General features: G+C 41.5%; 1 protein-coding gene across 7 annotated transcripts in view; it reads left to right on the top strand.

Annotated features, from left to right (window-relative positions):
• Positions 1 to 19,506, top strand: part of SH3BP2 (SH3 domain binding protein 2) — a 64,698-nt gene that overhangs the window by 18,374 nt on the left and 26,818 nt on the right. For 5 of the 7 annotated variants that reach the window (XM_084626759.1, XM_084626758.1, XM_084626762.1 and 2 more), the window contains exon 2: positions 7,254 to 7,311. The gene's annotated coding sequence lies outside the window, so the exon portion shown is untranslated. Of the gene's footprint in view, positions 1 to 2,490; positions 2,779 to 7,253; positions 7,312 to 17,214; positions 17,319 to 19,506 lie in introns of those variants that run through there. The other 2 variants (XM_084626761.1, XM_084626763.1) reach the window with 2 other exon arrangements.

Here is a 19,506-nt window from a genome sequence, read left to right as displayed (position 1 = left end):
GCTGAAATTTGTTACAAAATCATTAGGGGACAAATCTGCTCGTGGGTCGAGACATATAACTCTTCTTAACTTCAGTGTGAGCTGCTTACATGCATCTGAGGGCAGACGTTGGCCTTAAGAAATTACTTTATAACTTTGCAAAAAGAAAAGGAGTACTTGTGGCTGTAGCTCACGAAAGCTCATGCTCAAATAAATTGGTTAGTCTCTAAGGTGCCACAAGTACTCCTTTTCTTTTTGCGAATACAGACTAACACGGCTGTTACTTTATATCTTTGCAGCTAACCCTGCAGTGTGGCTCCTCTGAGGAAAATTTGGAAGGGTTAATCATTATTCTTGTGACAGTGCTGCTAGAAACTGAAAGAATTATTAACTTGACACATTGCTTAACAAATATATCTGTTAAACATTTGAGAAGTAATCCAGTCTTTTTGGACTGGGAGGAGTGTGTACAACCTGTTACTTCTCCATTGCTCTCCTGGTCACAGATTTGGTCTGTGTTACAGTGATAAGGGCTTGAGACCACCTCAGATAATTGCAGCTTTATAGCACCTTTCATCCCCAAACACTTGGGTATGTCTTCATTGCAGTTAGCCCAGGGTCTTACTGGGTGTTGTCCCTAACCCACCTGCCATCCACACACAAACCTCTCACCCGAGTTTGGTAGTGCTTTCAACTGGGGCTAACTCCCTTGACTTCAGGTTATTCACAGAAGTTCGAGTGGTGCTTTCATTTGGGCCGGTACCCTGTCCACTTTGCAGTGAGGATGCAGGCTAAAGTACTCAGTGCCATCCCACAATTCCCTCTACGTGCCCAGATGGATAGATGAGTTCTCCCACAATTCACTGGGAAAGAATTGTAACGTGGCTCAGCTTATTGCAGCACAAAGAACCTTGGGATATACCCCCAGAAGCCCACGCAGTGCCGGTGAGGACAAGTGACTCGGCATGGCAAGGTGGCTGCTTTCGCCCAGGTGCCAATTACCCAGACTACTCTTCAGTCAAGACATATTCTATGAAGACTGTCCCTCATTTGGAAACTTGGCTGACCGGAGTTAGGTACTTGGGTCTGCATATAGGCAAACAAGTAAGTGACCTGGTTTGCAGAGGTGCTGAGCACCTGCAACTCCTAAGTGACTAATTAATCAACCAGACGTGAACATTTTTGAGCTCCTGTAATTCAGAAGTCACTGACTCACTCTCTAGTAAAGTCTCAGATAGGAATGTTTTCAAAGCATTGCAGACAGTTCTAGCAATGCAATTTTCTGGGTGGAATGGGATTTAGTCATCTAAATCAGCGGTTCTCAACCAGGGGTGAGCGTACCCCTGAGGTATGCAGAGGTCTTCCAGGGGTACATCAACTCATCTAGGTATTTGCCTAGTTTTACAACAGGCCACATAAAAAGCACTAGTGAAGTCAGTACAAACTAAAATTTAATGCAGACAAAATGAGAAAGTAAGCAATTTTTCAGTAATAGTGTGCTGTGACACTTCTATATTTTTGTCTGATTTTGTAAGCAAGAAGTTTTTAAGTGAGGTGAAACTTGGGTTACACAAGACAAATCAGGCTCCTGAAAGGGGTATAATATTCTGGAAAGGTTGACACCCACTGATCTAAACCTCTGCCTCATTCTTTGAGAATATGCTCCCTATGGCAGGCTGTTAAAGGGGCGGGTACACCAGCTGTTGTGGGAAGCAGCAAACCTTTTCCAACCCCTGCTGCTGCAGATGTGGAAACTGGTCTTTGACAGGCTGTCCATCCCTAAATAATGTCTGACTGGGGACTTGTGTTGGGGATATAAGGAGAGCTTAGAGAATTCTTCTCCCCCTCGCCCCTCCTCCACATGTTACAGATGCTACAAAATTGTTTGAAATGGGCAGCAAACTAAAAGTTAAGGAAGTGTTAGACCTTTGAGAAACAGAAGCAGATTATCTAGATGAGGAGATGTAGCAACTAGTATAAGTAGCTATTTTATTTTAATGTTTGTGAAAGATGCTGGATTGTGTACCCTGGAACCATACTCTGGAGAGGTCAGAGAGAAGAGTTTGCTCTTATGGGCTGCTCCATTGGTACTGCCAGCTAGGGAGGTCCTAGTGGGGAGCCAGCTATGGTCACTCAATTAGGGTGAACTGCAAAGAATGTGTCAAAGAATCACCATAAAGCTGATGGATAGTCCAATACTTAGATTTACCACACCAGCACAAAACAGCTTCTTTATTACCTTACTGGTTACTCAGAAGTCCAAACAACACCGTTTCCTTAAAGTGATCCAGCCTCAGGCCTCCATCCAGGTACCCACGTCAAATATGATGAAGATTTCTGTAAATCTTATTTCTTCATTTAAAAGAAAATGTTTACCAATCTCAAAGGATCGGACAGATTACCTCCCAGGCTAATCAGTGTTTCAGATCCTACCCAAATACACGCTACAGCCAATTCTTATTAACTAAACTAAAATTTATTAAAACACAGAAGAGAGAGAGCATGGTTAAAAGATCAGTATACATAGAGACGTAAGTTCAATTCATTGAGATGCAGATTCATAGCAGAGCTGGTGAGCTTTGTAGCTGCAAAGAGTTCTCTCAGAAATAGTTCACAGATTATAGTCCAATGTCCAATATCACCTTCAGGGTGTACCAGCACAACTGGGACCTCAATCTTGCGACTCAAACTTCCCCTGATGAAGCTTAAGCAGATCTGAGATGACAGAATCAGGATCCAAGGATCTTTTATATAATTTCATGTCTTTTGACAAGTTGGGATTTCTTCGGGGAACAAAAGGTAATTGGGATGACTTTGAAGGAAGTACTTAGCTATACGAATTAACATAAGGCCATTTGCTTGTTCCTCCACCATTCACAGTACATTTCAAAGAGAGATGAATACCGAGATATCCCGTGTTTACAATTAATTTAAATGCTAGGCTGTTCTTTTGGCCTCTGAATTATCAGAATACAGCACAGACAGGGACTGTTGATTACATTGTTGACCCTACTCATACAGATGTAAATACACAAAAACACAAACATCATCTCCCCACATATCTTTTGAGGGTTATTTATTTTGCCGGATGTTTAACCCTTTCTAGCCATGCGTCACAGCTAGCAATTAGTGCTAGTATGCTCTGCTAATTATTTGCTTTACATTTTGTGTGTGTGTTGTAGGTGTTTGTTGGGAACTGGACTGAAAATCCAGTCTCACTTCATGTAGTCCAGAGTCTGTCTAGCTGTAGAAAGTACAAGGGAGTTAGATAAATTTTTGATTTGTGGGTTTTGGAGGGAATCCTTTTGATACATCTGATAAGTAAACCACAGGACAGATGTAGCTGATACTCTCTGATACTCAGATACACAGGACAGATGTAGCTGATACTATCTGATACTCTCCAGTAGCTATAACTGCCCTTTTTTCAAATATCTATTGGAAGCCTTAGTGGAAATCTCTTAGCTTGAAATCTGTTTCTTCAGAGAACATCTTCGTGATGTGGAAAATCCTTTTCCAGAACAAAGCTTCAAGTAAATCAGCTGCATGCCCACAGGGACAGGAACTCTCACCACTGCCCTCAGGCCACTGCTAAATGGTACAGCTGCTCTGCAGGTGCGCTTGCTCACTAAGCTTTATCCCTAACCCTTCTGTGGGAGAAAATTGGGCCGTTAACTGGTGGATGTATGAACCTGCCCAGCTTCAACCGCCCTGCGCACTGAGGTGCAGGTAGCTTCCTGTGCTATTCTCTGACAAGTAAGGGATCTGCACCGCTTGTGTGGGCAGCTCCCCAGCACAATGAGAGTGCATCAGTTCTTGTCTCCTCTCCTAAAATAGAAAAGGAGTACTTGTGGCACCTTAGAGACTAACCAATTTATTTGAGCATAAGCTTTCGTGAGCTACAGCTCACTTCATCGGATGCTGTAGCTCACGAAAGTTTATGCTCAAATAAATTTGTTAGTCTCTGCGGAATCTCCTAAATAGCCTCTTCATTCCCTGATCAGCCTAGTAGCTCTTTTCTGCACTTGTTCCGATTTGAATTCATCTTTCTTGAATTTCCATGAGCAGAACTGAACACAGTATTCCAAATGAAGTCTTACCACTTCCTTGTACAATGGCATTAATACTTCTCAATCTGTCCTAGCAATGTACATTTGCTTTTTTCACAGCCTCCTTATGTTGGTAGTTCATGGTCATCCTGTGATTGACCCCCACATCCAGGTCTGTCTCCTCTTCTGTCACTTCCAGCTGAGGAGCTCCCAGCTTGTAGCAGAAATTGTTATTAGACCCTACGTGCATGACTTTGTACTATTGAGTTTTATCCCATTTCTGTCACTCCCAGTCTTCAAGATCATCCAGATCTTCCTGTTTAATTCCTGTTTAATATTCTGATCCTTGTCCGTATTGGTGATGCCTTCCAACTTGTACATCTGCAACAAGCCTGGATTTTAAAAAAAATGAAAATAATATATAATTCCCCAATTCGCTGTCAGATTTTAGTTCTAAAGTAGGTCAGATTAGGGCATGAACTACTTGACAGCAACTGTTTTAAGGTCAGTGTTGTATTACTTTTCTTATTTTTTATTATAATATTTACCCTGTCCCTTCCAACTTCAGACTTAACTTTATCCCATCCAAATAAACTAAAACAGTTGCAATTATTAGCCTCGCTCATGTGAGATGGCTGTTTCCAAGGGAACTCTAATACACATTTGTGTTTTATTGATGTAAGTGACTTTTCTAAACAAATTCTGCTTTCATGTTCCCAGGCAGCCCACCAACTTCACAGGCATTGGCACAGGCTATAAGTGAGAATAGAATCTGGCCCTACTAAATTCTTAAAAGCTTCTGGTAAACTTAGTAGAGATCTTTCTCTCCACCCACACTTCTCTCTTTCTCATGTAATCCTTGGGGCACAATAAATGTACAATAAATGTCATGATTTACACTCCTTTCTGTTCTAATGAACCTTTGCATCAACTAAAGGGTTGTATTAGAATCCACTGTAAATAATTTTAGAGTATTGTCATGATCCATGAAGAATTATTTGCAAGATTAACAAAAGCAAGAAAAAGCAGGAATTACTTTGCAACTCCTGCAGTCTGCATGTCAACTGCCCATGCCCCTAGTTCGCTGGGGTGAACCAAGGCAGCTATAGAGCAGAGACAAAAGGGAACCATGATTGAGAGATGAAAAGGAAGAGCAATGAATTCATTTGGTTGCTTTCCAGTGTAACATTCTGAAAGTGGAAAGAAAAATGTCACTTCAGAGGGATGAGTTTTTACTGATTTTTTTCATTATATTGTGAAATCAAAACAAGTTATCTGGACTTGAAGTAAGTAGATTTCCCCTCCCCCCGCACGCCCCCCGTGAAAATAAGTGTTCAGGAGTGTGTGTGTGTGTGTGTGTGTAAAATATGTCTGTGTACACACACACACACCCATAAGAATCCATGGAGTTAATACCCAAATTAGTTAGGGAAGAGACATGTGGAAGATATGGGGCTGATCTTAATTGAATCCCTCTTTCTCTTTTGCTTGCATGTGAATAGAAATCATTCTTGTCCTCAAGGTTAGACTGCACTGGCAGCTGCTCACACCCAGCCCAAATCTGGTCCGTAGTCTGGTCATGGCTTCCAAAAACAAGTATCTGCACAAGACGAGCGATATCTGAGTATTTAAAATCATAACTCCAATAGTGTGCTTTTTTTTTTTACACACCATGCTCTTGGTACTATGACAATTATAATTATGTACAAATTCAATCAGAAATACTGTGGTCAGATTTCATAAAGCTTTAAATTCATGTAAATATTTTTTCTGTTAAATGTAATCAAATGTGTGCTGTGGTATTGTACATGGAATGTCTATCCTATCTGGAGAGGGGCCTGCATTAATCCTGAATTTTTTTAAAATACATCTTTAGCTTCAAAGGAACAGGTCTGTGTTGTGCTAATACTCGCACTCGGAGCACAGTACTGTTCACGAGAGGATTTTAACACCCCCCCCCCCAAAAAAAGAGCCCCACTTCCCACCTAGGACTTCCTAACTCTAAAATAAGCTGCAGTGTCATTGAAAGATCTCCCCTGATTGATCCCTTAGTATTCAAGCAATGGTAAATGCATTTTTATAAATCATACAGTAAAGCAAACTAGTTTCACAAAACTATAACTGTTTGCAGAGTTATTTTAAATCAGAGGGGAAAATAGTAGCTTCCTCACCTGCAAAAATCCATTTATTGCTGTCCCGTATAGTGGAATCCCTTTCAACCAAGTATTTCATCTGAAGGTGAATAAAAACCCAGTATCCCAAACTTAAGCAAAGAAACACATGAGGAGGTAGAGGCTGCCAGGCTCTGCTGTTGACATTCTTAAGCACAGTCTGCTGGTAACTCTTCTGTCTCTCCTCTTAAACACCCAGCAGCACCTTATCCCTATGGAACATAGTAGTGCTCTGTCTTTAAACCTAACTTTAACTCTGACTTTTCCAGATACTTTTGTGTCCACCATGCCCCCTCCTCTTCCCATCCTCCAAGAAGTAGTATAGTAGTTATTTGCTTTGATGCATTGGCTAGAAGCCTTAGTCATGGACCAGGACCCAGATTTGCTAAAGCACTGTACTAACACGCAACAAAAAGACAGTTTCTGCCCCCAAAAGCTTATAGTGTAAGTATTGTGGTATATTATTTATAACCAGATTACTACAGTACCAGGCTCCTTCCTAGATTAAGATTAGCCCATTCTGTAAAGTCTTTTTTGGTGGTTTGCGTGGCAGTGTGGTCCAGTGTTTTGGTACGTGGCTGGATGATCAGGAAACCTGGGTTTTGTTTCTGGCTCTGGCACTGGCACTGACCTGCTTTGTGGGAAAAGCACTTCCCCTCTGTGCATCAGTTTCCTCTCCCACCCTTTATCCTGTCTGTTTAGATTAGAAACTCTTTGTAACTGGTAGTCCCTTCCCTAATGTGGCTGCACATTGCCTAGCCCAGTTGGGGCCTCGTCTAGGCAGTACTGTAATATAGAAAATAACACGCAGAAGTAGATACTGGGTTTATTTTTAAGTCACCTGTTCCTAGTTAAAGTTTCCAAATCCGAAGTCTAATCTCTATACTGTAGCTTTGCTGCATCTCTGTTCGGAGAGCAGCACTGTCTAATGCTGTGCAGCAGTAAATTTACAATGGAAGATGATCTTTGTTATTTTTTTGTCTTTAAATTGTATCACACACTATTTTTTTTTGTAAGCAGAATTTAAAAAAATGTCTTTCATTTTCTCTCTCAGGGTCTGACAGAAGTTGAGCTTCCTCCTTGGTGCTGGGTGCAGCAATCTGCCTGCAGAGGTAAAACTTGATATATAAAGTAGTACCAGTATCCACCAGGAGAGGGGCTAATTTCCACCTCCTGTATATCAGAGACAGGATCATATGCTTCCTAGTGGGGACGGGGGAAGGAGAGAGTGGCTCACTAGGTTTATTTAGCATCTAGTTAAATACAGTAACTCCTCACTTAACATTGTAGTTATGTTCCTGAAAAAGTGACTTTATGCGAAACAACGTTAAGCAAATCCAATTTCCCCATAAGAATTAATGTAAATAGGAGGGGGTTAGGTTCCAGGAAAATTTTTTTCACTAGACAAAAGACATTATATACATATATAGTATAAGTTTTAAACAATTTTAAACTAACAGTTTAATATTGTACACAGCAATGAATGATTGTAAAGCTTGGTTGAGGTGGTGGGGTAAGAGGGTGGGATATTTCCCCAGGAATGCCTTGCTGCTAAATGATGAACTAGCACTTGGCTGAGCCCGCAAGGGTTAATACACTGTTGTTAATGTTGCCTCACACTCTACAAGGCAGCATGGACTGAGGCAGGAAGGAGGAAACACAATAGATGCAGGGCAGTAGCTGCAAACAGTTCCCTACAAAAACAACATGGTGAGCCCACGCTATCCAGCTGGAGCACAACACTCCCTCCTCTTGACAGCACATGCACGGCTGCACAGGTGCTGACTTTCCAAAGTGCTGTGGGTGGGGGTTGCGTGCATGAGTGAGAGAGAGAGATGTGAATTGCCCCTTTAAGTACACTGACCCGCACTTCAAGTACATTGCCCTTTTAAACAGATCAGCCAGTTCAGACAGGAAGTGACAGCTTCCAGCAAGCTCCCTCCTTTCTGTCCCTGAGCCCTGTCCCCCTCCTCCGCTTTGTGGAGACGGGGTATGGAGCAGGGGGACATCCTGACATCAGCACCCCTCTCCCCCCTCCCCCAGCAAGCAGGAAGCTCCCGGGAGCGACTCCAAGGCAGAGGGCGGGTCAGGAGCTGCACGGCAGTGGGGGGAGGGACAGCTGAACTGCGGCTGTGCAGCTGCCGAGCCACAGACCTTACAGGGAATTTAGGGGAGTAGATGCGGGGGGGCTACCGCCACCCCCCTGCCCCTTTCTAATCCCCATAAGGAGGGGCTGTTCTTCCACAGAATCCTGCAAGCAGTGGACAAAGCAGGCAGCTACCAAACAATGTTATATGGGAGCATTGTGCAACTTTAAACAAGCTTGTTCCCTAATAGATCAGCAACGTAACAACAAAACAACATTAACCAGGACAACATTAAGTGAGGAGAGAGAACAGGAGTACTTGTGGCACCTTAGAGACTAACAAATTTATTTGAGCATAAGATTTCGTGAGCTATAAGTCACTTCATCACGAAAGCTTATGCTCAAATAGATTTGTTAGTCTCTAAGGTGCCACAAGTACTCCTTTTCTTTTTGCGGATACAGACTAACGCGGCTGTTACTCTGAAACCTGTTAAGTGAGGAGTTACTGTCTTTGTTTGGAACAATAACAGTATTTATAAACTTTCTCATTGCAGCTGTTTGCTGGTAGATATTTGAAAAGATGTTACTGATGGGCTTTCTTTTTTTTTAAATGTCATACTCTAGGGATCTTCTTTTAAATGATTTTTATTCAGTGTCTTTTCTACTCAGTTATTTTTTATGTTTTTGAAAGAACAATAGACAAAACTGCAACATCCCAGATTTCCTTAAAATGGAAACTAATGAAACCCTGTTCCCATGTCCTGCATGTTCTCCTGATCAGGCCCAGGGCTACTGCTGCATGTGTTTTGCTTGAAGTTTGTACTAGAGAGATTTTCAATGAGGGATGTGTGCACATGCTTCCTGCTTCCAAAATGCCTTAGCATCAGGAACAGCCAGAAAATAGTAAACACAAAAGTAAGCATGGATCCCACAGTGTTTCGGTTTCTTTGCAATTTTTGCTGCACTCTGATAATCTGCAAATTCCAAGATTTCCTTAAATATACCAAACCAAAAAAAAAATCTTTCCATTAGGAAATAGAAAAAATAGGTTCCAACAGTAACTCTACCTCACTGCACACTTGTATTAACTGGGGTTCCTTTTTTTCCTGGTTAAATAAATTTTATGACCAGCAGTAGGTCCTAAAATATGTGGGATGTGGAGTGTAGCTGAGCTATTGTTGATTTTAGAGCCATCATTTCTGCATTTTCTGAATCTTTGTGTAAAATTCGCATGACATTAATGTAGGTTTGCTGTGGGAGTTATGATAGGTGTGTTTTTTTTTTAATGTATTAAGTAAAATAGGCAATAAAAGCCAGGTAAGTTCTCTGTTTTATTGATAGAATGGGCAGACTAGAGTCTCAATGATAAGAAAGGAGTTTCAGCTGCTTGCTACTCAGTTGTCCATAAGCAACAAGGCAAGCTAGAATTTTTGCATGTGTTGCAGACTTATACAAATAAAAGTATTAGCTAAAATATCACTCTCTAAGCAAAAACCAGTATAACTGTTCTTTCTGCTCACTCAGCTCTGTATCTGTTGCTTTTAAACTTTGGAACTCCTGAAGTAATAATGGATCTTTAAAGCCCATTTATTTTCAAATTTTCAGTTCAGATCTCTCAAACTGTTCTGCAAAAACAACAAGGAGTCCGGTGGCACCTTAAAGACTAACAGATTTATTTGGGCATAAGCTTTCGTGGGTAAAAAAAACCCCACTTCCCCACAAAAGTTTATGCCCAAATAAATGTTAGTTTTTAAGGTGCCACCGGACTCCTCGTTCTTTGTGGATACAGACTAACATGGCTACCCCTCTCAAACTGTTCTGTTTATTAAAGCTGACAGCTTAATTGTATGGTCTGAGCACAGTTCATAGATGAGATCATCTGTGTTACCCACAACCTATAATTGTAAACAGTTCATCGCAAACTAGCCTACTAGTTGAAATGCTTCAGTGATAGCATGTTACAGTCGGAGCTGAGAACTCTAGCCAAAAACTTCCCCCTGTGTTTGAGGAAACTCCCATTGCAGCCATCTGCAGTGCACTCACTGTCTGTGGGCTATGGAGAAATAGGGCATTGGTGGCTGCAAGGTGCAACGTCATTCACCTACATGATTTTAAATGTCTTTATTTGCTAGATGTGTGTGTCACCCTAAAATCACTTCATAATGATTTCAACTAGCCCTTTAATTAACAGCCATGTTTATAAGGAGGTACGTATAACAGAGAAGTAGTTACAGGGGGTGAAAGCTTGAACTAGGGTCAGACACGTGTGAATGGGAACAGATGGAAATCTTGATTAGCTAAGGGGACCTCAAGATTCCAAAGAAATTATGATTTAAGATGAGGGGCTAAAATGTTTGGGGTAAGAACTTCTTTGCCTTAGAATTAAGGGTCTCAAGTTAAAGAACTTTTTGCCAGTGAATTAAAGATAAGCCTCTCTTAGGTTAAGGAATGTTCCTAACTGTATATAATTCTACATGACAGGTTTCAGAGTAGCAGCCGTGTTAGTCTGTATCCTCAAAAAGAACAGGAGTACTTGTGGCACCTTAGAGACTAACAAATCTATTTGAGCACAAGCTTTCGTGGGCTGAAGGTGCCACAAGTACTCTAATTCTACATAGTGACTCTTGTCTCTTATTCTCCAATTGGTTACTTGGGCTTTATAACGGGGCACTGAGAGACACTTGTTGCTCACTGTGCTCCCTAACATGATGAAGAGAGAAACTCAACAGCAGATGTATGTCGCAGGATTATTTTTTCTGAAAGCAGTGTTGGAATATAGATAAGGTTTTCTTGGGGTCTTAGAAACAAATATAGTACACTGAGGATTTGGGGGAGGGAGGGCATCAAGCTTTCTGAAGTCTACTTTTTTAAGGACTTATCTACGTGGGAAAGTTTTACTTATATAATTATACCAATATAATGACAGGGTTCAGAGTAACAGCCGTGTTAGTCTGTATTCGCAAAAAGAAAAGGAGTACTTGTGGCACCTTAGAGACTAACCAATTTGTTTGAGCATAAGTGAGCTGTAGCTCACGGAAGCTTATGCTCAAATAAATTGGTTAGTCGCTAAGGTGCCACAAGTACTCCTTTTGTTTATACCAATATAGTTATATTGCCATAGTTTTCCTGGTATGACACCCTGTGTGGACACTCTTATTGTGGTATAAGAGTAGGGTTTTTTGGCATAGTTTAAACCCCTTCCAATATGACATACGATAAACCCCCCACCAGTCTTATAAGAGTGCCTACACAAGGAGTTATACTGGTATATCAGTTTAAATGCACACCTTAGGTTTTTATAGAATAGCTTTCCCAGGTATACAAGCTCTTAAATACTTGTCCAGATCCCGCTGATGCATGACAACCTGTTTGAGTGCAGTGGTGGTCTGCCAAGTTGCAGTGCTGTGATACTTCTGTTTCTCTTATTGTGAAGATTAATTTAATTGTGAAAAGCTTTGGGTGAGGTTGATCTGTGAATCAGTCCAGCTCCATTAAAATTAGTTTTCTTCCTTTTCCACTTGATATATGGATCTTCATCTGCGTCATGGTCATGTCTACAGCTAGTTAGTGCTGTCTTGCTTCGTAGAGGTTCCAAGCACACACTCTGCTGAAGTTTGTTCATAGCTCAGGTAGAGGGGAGGTAGAGACTCTAAGCTGAGAGACAGACCTGACTTTTTTTCTATTTTTAATTAAAGTAGTGTGTCTTCAAAGTTATTGTTGCTGCATCCTCTACAAGACTGACAGGTTTCCTCAGGCTTTTTTCTGGCTAAGGGGAGTTGGGGAATGACGGATTGGGGCTTTATTTGGGGTGAAGGGATTGGAGCTCATTTGGGTTGGGTTTTGCAGGAGACCTTATTTTCTGTTTTTAATGGTTGATATGATTTTCACTTTGCAAAGCATCTAGAAAACTCTGATGGGGCTAATAGAAGTAAATCTGAACAAATAAACTGCACAAATGGAATTCACATGAGCAAATCCCATTGGATGTAATAGGAACTGCACTTGCAGAGTGCATTGTCAGATGAGACATCTGTCAATATGATTATGATGTGCTTTCTACCGTTTACCGTGACTGAAATGGCCAAACTCCATTTTAAGGTTTGGATTTCTGGGAATGTACAAGTTTCAGATCACTTTTAGATTTCACTGGTGAATTACTGTAAATTACTGGGACAGATCCAGTCCTGATGTAAGATCATTGAAGCCAGCAGACTTATAGCAAGAGGGAATTTAATCCCTTGTTTTATTTTACATCTCTCTCTCTCTCTCTCTCTCTCCCCAAGTCTACAATGTAAGGTCAATACAGACACGTAGCAAGGTTATTAAAGATACTCTGCGGTATTCATTCAGGCAGCTGACTTTTTCCTGGGGCCTGGAGAAATTAGCACTTTATAAAGAAAAAAGTGGTATTTTCATTTCTTGCTGCTTTGCTCATTCGCCTGTGTGGCCTGTTGCAGGGCTGCTTACGGTCTGCTCTTGGCCACACACAGTGCTTCCTGTAAATTGGTCAGCAAGAGGAAACTGCTTGCGGCACTGCAGAGCCCGCTCAGCACGGTGCTGCATCTGGACTAGAGAACGAATGCCAGCAAGGGCAGCACAGTGTTAGAGATGTATATCTCATTGCTCTTGTTTGCATGCACCTAAGGTAGAGGAAGAACAGGTTTTGACTGGGAAAGGTAGAGAGTGGGGAACACAGAAGAATCAGGGAAGGATCCAAATTCCACATTTCTGCTGGCATGAAATTCAAATGCCACTTGGGCCTTGTCTACACTTCCAAGTTTTGTCACCAAAAACTGTATGCAAGAGTGAACACACTACAATGGGACTTTTGTCACGAAAAATGCCCAGTGTTGATGACAAAAAACTTCCACCCATACGAGAGACTTTTGTCTTTTCCCCTCCCTTTACTGTCGACAACGAGCCAGTGTAGACACTGCTGATTGTTTTGTCGACAGAACTGGCTTCCTCCAGTAGCCCACAATGCCTGCCCTAATTGCCCTGCTCAGTGTTTTGATCTCTGCTGCTCTGCAGCATGCGCCCTTCCCCTTTCAAAGCTCCTGGAAGTATTTGAGCGCTGCTCCATTTGGGGAGCAAACAAAGAGCAAACCATTGGAATGCTCCTGTTCTGCCCGGCATTAGGAACATGGCAGCAGGCAGACTGCTATGCCGCTTTGCCGTTCCTCAGCACGGAGAGCTCACAGAGCTGCTCATGGTGCTGCTCTCGGCAGCTGAGGGGGCTGTGGGAGAACTCGCGCAGCAATCAGGTCTTCCTTCCCACATCTTCCTTACATACCCACGGTGCATTGCTCACACAGTCGATAATGGTTTTCCCAATGGGGACATGATCTGTCGACAGAGGGAGCAAGTGTGAACGCCCTTTGGCCATTTTTGTTTTGTCCACTGTTCGGTGTCGACATAAGTTTTGTCAACAAAACTTGATAATGAAGACAAGCCCTTGGTTTGTGATATTCTGTCTGCAGTCTAATTCCCTGATTGAAATCTTGTAGTACTAAAGGGGTAAAATTGTAGTTAATCCTTCTGGGTGAAATTCTCCCCTGTGCAGAGCCAGCATGAAGCCTATGAGCCCTTGGAGTCCTACACTGAAGGCCTGAGTCTTAGTGGTGTGTAGGCCTTGTGCTGGCCTTCTTTGTGGGGGTGAATTTCACTCTTTGTGCAGAAGGATGTATGTAAAAGTACTCCCTATCTGTTTCACTGGGGTACTGTTACATTCCTACAGTTGCCAAGTTTGACTCTTCCCTTGTTAATCCATTTCAGGAAGATTTAACTTTTATCAGCCTTCCCATTTATGGTTCTAAAAGGCACAGTGATTCTGATTATTCCTGTGCTGGGAAATGACACACGTTCAAACTGCATCTTCTCCAGAATCAGGAACTGTGTAAGCATTCTTACCTAGTTTCTCACTCTAACCCCAATGCCTTCTACAGGAAACAGTTTTGGTTTTGACTGCATTTCCCTCCCTATGAGTATCTCCACAGAATTGAAAATCAGCCAGAAAATTCCAAAGGGGCTCTTGGAATTTGAAATGATAAATCCTTTTGGCACTATGTATCTGTCTGCCTTGAGTGTGGAAGGAGGCCGGTGTGGAATTCAAAGAGAGAAATAATGTGAACCAAGTAGTTGCTAAAGGAATATGCTCTGGATAAATGAGAGGGGATTGAGGTGGGAATGTGAACACCGGAGACCAACATGTTGTAGTAGCAAAGGCAGGAGTCAACTGAGATAGGCTTTTGCACTTGCCCCTAAGAGGTGGAAAGGAAGGGACAGAAGTGGCCAGCAGCAGGTCCGGCTCCTAGGTGGAGGTACGCAAGTTACTCCGCATGGCTCTCGTCTGCAGGCATTGCCCCCCTAGCTCACATTGGCTGGTTCCCGGCCAGTGGGAGTTTGGAGCTGGTGCTCGGGGTGAGGACAGCGCATGGAGCCCTGTGGTCCCCCCCGCCTAGGAGTCGGACCTGCTGCTAGCCATTTCTGGAGGTGCAGCGTGGTGTTGGAATAGCCTTAGCCGGACAGCACCGCTGACGGGACTTTTAATGGCCTGGTTGGTGGTGCTACCAGAGCTGTCATGACCCTGTGCCTTACATTCCGCAACCCAGTACTAGGTTGCAACCCACAGTTTGAAAACCACTAATATAGAGAATTAAATGAGAGGGTTTGATAGCAGCCTGGATGTGGGCTGCAGAGAAAGGAGATGGAGAAGTGTGGCACAGAAGTGTTGATCCTGGGTTAAAGGAGCCTGCTGATGGTATATCAGTGGTGATGTGGAGAGCTTGGGAGGAAAGAGGAAGTCACTTGCATCTAAGATTGATAAAAACTGATTGTTTTAAAATAACTTGGGTTTTTTATTTAAATTGTATTTTATTTAAATAAACTTACTTAAAACTAAATTTGAAATTGACTACTTATGTTAAGGCCTAAGCTTACTATCGATTAAAGTCATTTAAATTAAATACACAAAATGTTAAGCAGCACATGTTTGCTGCCAAATTTTAAAGAAAGTCAAACTCCTGTACTGGTGGAAGTCACTGTTGAAGTACCTGGAATCAGAATGTGTTTGAAGGGCAAAACCAGCTTGCGTCAGCAGTAGCCTCTTCTGCAGGTGCACAGTGAATATTTTCTTTATTTCAGTTTATTCAATTAGTTAATTTCAATGATTAGTTTATTCAAAGTTAAGAAACCAACTGGGAATTGAAAAAGCAGGAAAGCTTGTTTTCCTCTTCCAAGCAATGAATAAAACCTAGATGTGACAGGATTTACTATTTCTAAAATCTTGAAAGACATAGTAACCAGAAAAAAATTGGTTCTCCTCACTAACTATAGATAATACTTCTTTTTTAAATAAATCCATTGTTTATCAAAGCACATGTATCCAGCATTTTTAAGGTAGTTTTATTTAATAAAATAATTTAAAATACTGTTTCTTTCCATTTTTAATGGAAATTCAAATTGAAAGTAAATAGCGCTTGATGCAAATAGCAAGTAAAAAAGTAATCACCACCTAGTAAATATGTACTGCATTATGCACCATTTTGCTAACATCATAAAAAAAATTCAGTTACACTATATAATTGTTTAATTGTGTATAGTTATAGTGCAGGAGTGACCAACCTTACTGACCCTCCGAGCCGCATACAATAATCTTCAGAAGTTTGAGAGCAGCAAGAAACGCACAACCTGCTCCGCGGGGCGACACCTGCTGGGGTGCGGGGCTTCTGCCCCAATGCCCCCCATCCCCACTAGGCTAAAGCCGTTCGACCCTCCCCCGCCCCCGCAGGGCAGAAGCCCCTAGTCCCACCACCTCACCGCAGGCCAGAAGTCCCTCGTCCCACCCCGCTGCTGCAGGTCAGAAGCCTCAAGCTCCAGTCTTGTAGGTGTGCATGGGGGGGGTTCTGGGAGCCGCACTTTAACTGTAAAAGAGCCGCATGTGGCTCACGAGCCACAGTTTGGCCACAGCTGCTATAGTGTATCCTCCTAGTCATCAAAAAGAAGTACCAAATTTAGTGTAAAGACTATATTTTGTTGCAAATCCACATGTTTTAATGGTTACCAACCAATAAGAATAACCTCTTAAGAAAAATAACTAAAATGTACAAGTGCAATACATGATTAAAACTGATGGTTTAAATCAAGGTTTCCTATTAGCTGATTTATATCATAATTTAAATTGGTGATTTTAAATAATCCACCCTGCTTATATCCACTCTGATTTGGAGTTGGTGAGGAGATGTTGGAGAGATGTGGAGATTCTGTCCTTAGGTTTATCATCCTATTGTTTGGAGGAGGTTTAAATTGGGATCCACCTTGTATTGTATGTAGAGTAATATGGTGCAGTATAGTGGTTAAAGCAAGTGATTACTACTCCGGAAATACAGAGCTTTAGTCTTGTCTATGTCACTGAGTCCCAATGTAGCTTTGAGCAAATAACCTCTATGCCTCAAGCACCTGATCTGTAAAATGGGGTTACTTACTGTGACAGTCTGTACCCCTATGTACAGCCCTGTTACAAGACTGATAACTTTTATACAAAGTACGCCTTGTGAGATGGTAAATGAAAACTCATAATTTGCTGATCATTATTGTCCTAGTAAAATGTGGAGCAACTTTGCATGTAAAGTTATAGAATTCCTCTGTGTGTTATTATTGGACATGTTCCAAGTATGGGAGGAGCAGCCACAAACCAGTTCCCCAGAGACAAAAAGCTAGCCAGTGCCTCAGCCAGGTTCAGCAAAATCAAATGGACCATCAACTGGTTAAGTGGCCATCCTTTGGCAGGAAAGAGGATGTGAGTAAAAATCTTTATCTTGGCAAAATAACAGCTGTAGGTTCCCATCACACAGACTTTCTGTCTCTTGAACCTCAGCTAGAGATGTTTTCTCTTCTTTGAGAATCTATAAGATGAGAGAGGGAGCACCCTAAATCATTCCTTCCTTTCTCTTTACCTACGGCATCCACAACATCTGAAGAACAAAGGAAACAGCTTTGGAATGGGAGAGAGATTCTGACTGAAAGGAGTTGTCGGTAAGACTGCTGTAACATGTAGTGAGAGAGAACTTTGCTTTAAATTCACTTAGCTTGTTAAATTAGGTATTCGTTGCATTTTATTTTCTTGTAACCAATTCTGACTTTTATGCCTCATTACTTGTTATCACTTAAAATTAGGGCTGTCAAGCAATTAGAAAAATTAATCGTGATTAACTGCGTGATAAAAAATTGTGATTAATTGCACTGTTAATAATAGAATACCATTTATTTAAGTATTTTTGGATGTTTTCTACATTTTCAAATATATTGATGTCAATTACAACACAGAATACAAGGTGTACAGTGCTCACTTTATATTTATTTTTGATTACAAGTATTTGCACTGTAAAAAAACAAAAGAAATAGAAGTTTTCAATTCACCTAATACGAGTACTGTAGTGCAATCTCTTTATCATGAAAACTGAATTTGCAAATGTAGAGTTATGTACAAAAAAACTGCATTCAAAAATAAAACAATGTAAAATTTTAGAGCCTGCAAGTCGACTCAGTCCTACTTCTTGTTCAGCCAGTCACTCACACAAACGAGTTTGTTTACATTTGCAAGAGATAATGCTGCCTGCTTCTTGTTTACAATGTCACCTGAAAGTGAGAACAGGTGTTCTTGTGGCATTGTTGTAGCTGGCATCCCAAGATACTTATGTGCCAGATGCGCTAAAGATTCAGATGTTCCTTCATTCTTCAACCACCATTCCAGGGGACGTGCGTCCATGCTGATGGGTTCTGCTCAATAACAATCCAAAGCAGTGTGGACCCACGCATACTCCTTTTCATTAGCTGAGTCAGATATCACCAGCAGAAGGTCAATTTTCTTTTTTGGTGGTTCAGGTTCTGTAGTTTCTGCATTGGGGTTGCTCTTTTAAGACTTCTGAAAGCACACTGCACACCTTGTCCCTCTCAGATTTTGGAAGGCACTTCAGATTCTTAAACCTTGCGTCAACTGTTGTAGCTATCTTTAGAAATCTCACATTGGTTCCTTCTTTGTGTTTTGTCAAATCAGCAGTGAAAGTGTTCTTAAAATGAACAACATGTGCTGGTCATCATCTGAGACTGCTATAAAATGAAATATATGGCAGAATGTGGGTAAAACAGAGCAGGGGACATACAATTCTCCCCCAAGGAGTTAAGTCACAAATTTAATTAACACATTATTTTTTTAAAAAGCATCATCAGCATGGAAGCATGTCCTTTGGAATGATGGCCGAAGCGTGAAGGGGCATATGAATGTTTAGCATATCTGGCATGTAAATACCTTGCAATGCCGGCTATAAAAGTACCATGCAATGCATGTTCTCACTTACTGTTGAAATTGTAAATAAGAAGAGGGCAGCACTATCTCCTGTAAATGTAAACAAACTTGTTTGTCTTAGTGATTGGCTGAACAAGAAGTAGGACTGAGTGGATTTGTAGTCTCTGAAGTTTTACATTGTTTTGTTTTTGAGTACAATTATGTAAGGAAAAATCTACATTTGTAAGTTGTACTTTCACGACAAAGAGATTGCACTATAGTACTTGTATGATGTGAATTGAAAAATACTATTTCTTTTGTTTATTTTACAGTGTAAATATTTGTAATAAAAATAATATACACTTTGATTTCAGTTACAACACAGAATACAATATATATTGTGACAGGGTTGGGCCAGATGGGTACAAGAGAGTGATAGAAGGCAGATATATTAGCCCCAGGTTAAGTAGGTCCCTTTTCCCTTGGTAAGGTAACAGGGAAGGTTCCAGGACAATCAGGAACTTTCTGGAAACAATTAAGGCAGACAGGCTGATTAGAACACCTGCAGCCAATCAAAAAGCTGCTAGAATCAATTAAGGCAGGCTAATCAGGGCACCTGGGTTTTAAAAAGGAGCTCACTTCAGTTTGTAGTGTGCGAGGAGCTGGGAGCAAGAGGCCCAAGAAGCTGAGAGTGAGAAGGCGTACTACTGGAAGACGGAGGAGTACAAGCATTATCAGACATCAGGAGGAAGGTCTTGTGGTGAGACTAAAGAAGGTGTTGGGAGGATGCCATGGGGAAGTATCCCAGGGAGTTGTAGCTGTCACTCAGTTGTTACAGGAGCCACTGTAGACAGCTGCAATCCACAGGATCCTGGGCTGGAACCCGGAGTAGAGGGCGGGCCCGGGTTCCCCCCAACTCGGTACTGGAGGAGTTGAACT

Source organism: Lepidochelys olivacea (assembly GCF_965140295.1).
Source record: "Lepidochelys olivacea isolate rLepOli2 genome assembly, chromosome: 4".
NCBI classification, from domain to species: domain Eukaryota; kingdom Metazoa; phylum Chordata; order Testudines; family Cheloniidae; genus Lepidochelys; species Lepidochelys olivacea.
This window is presented reverse-complemented; position numbering and strand designations above follow the sequence as displayed.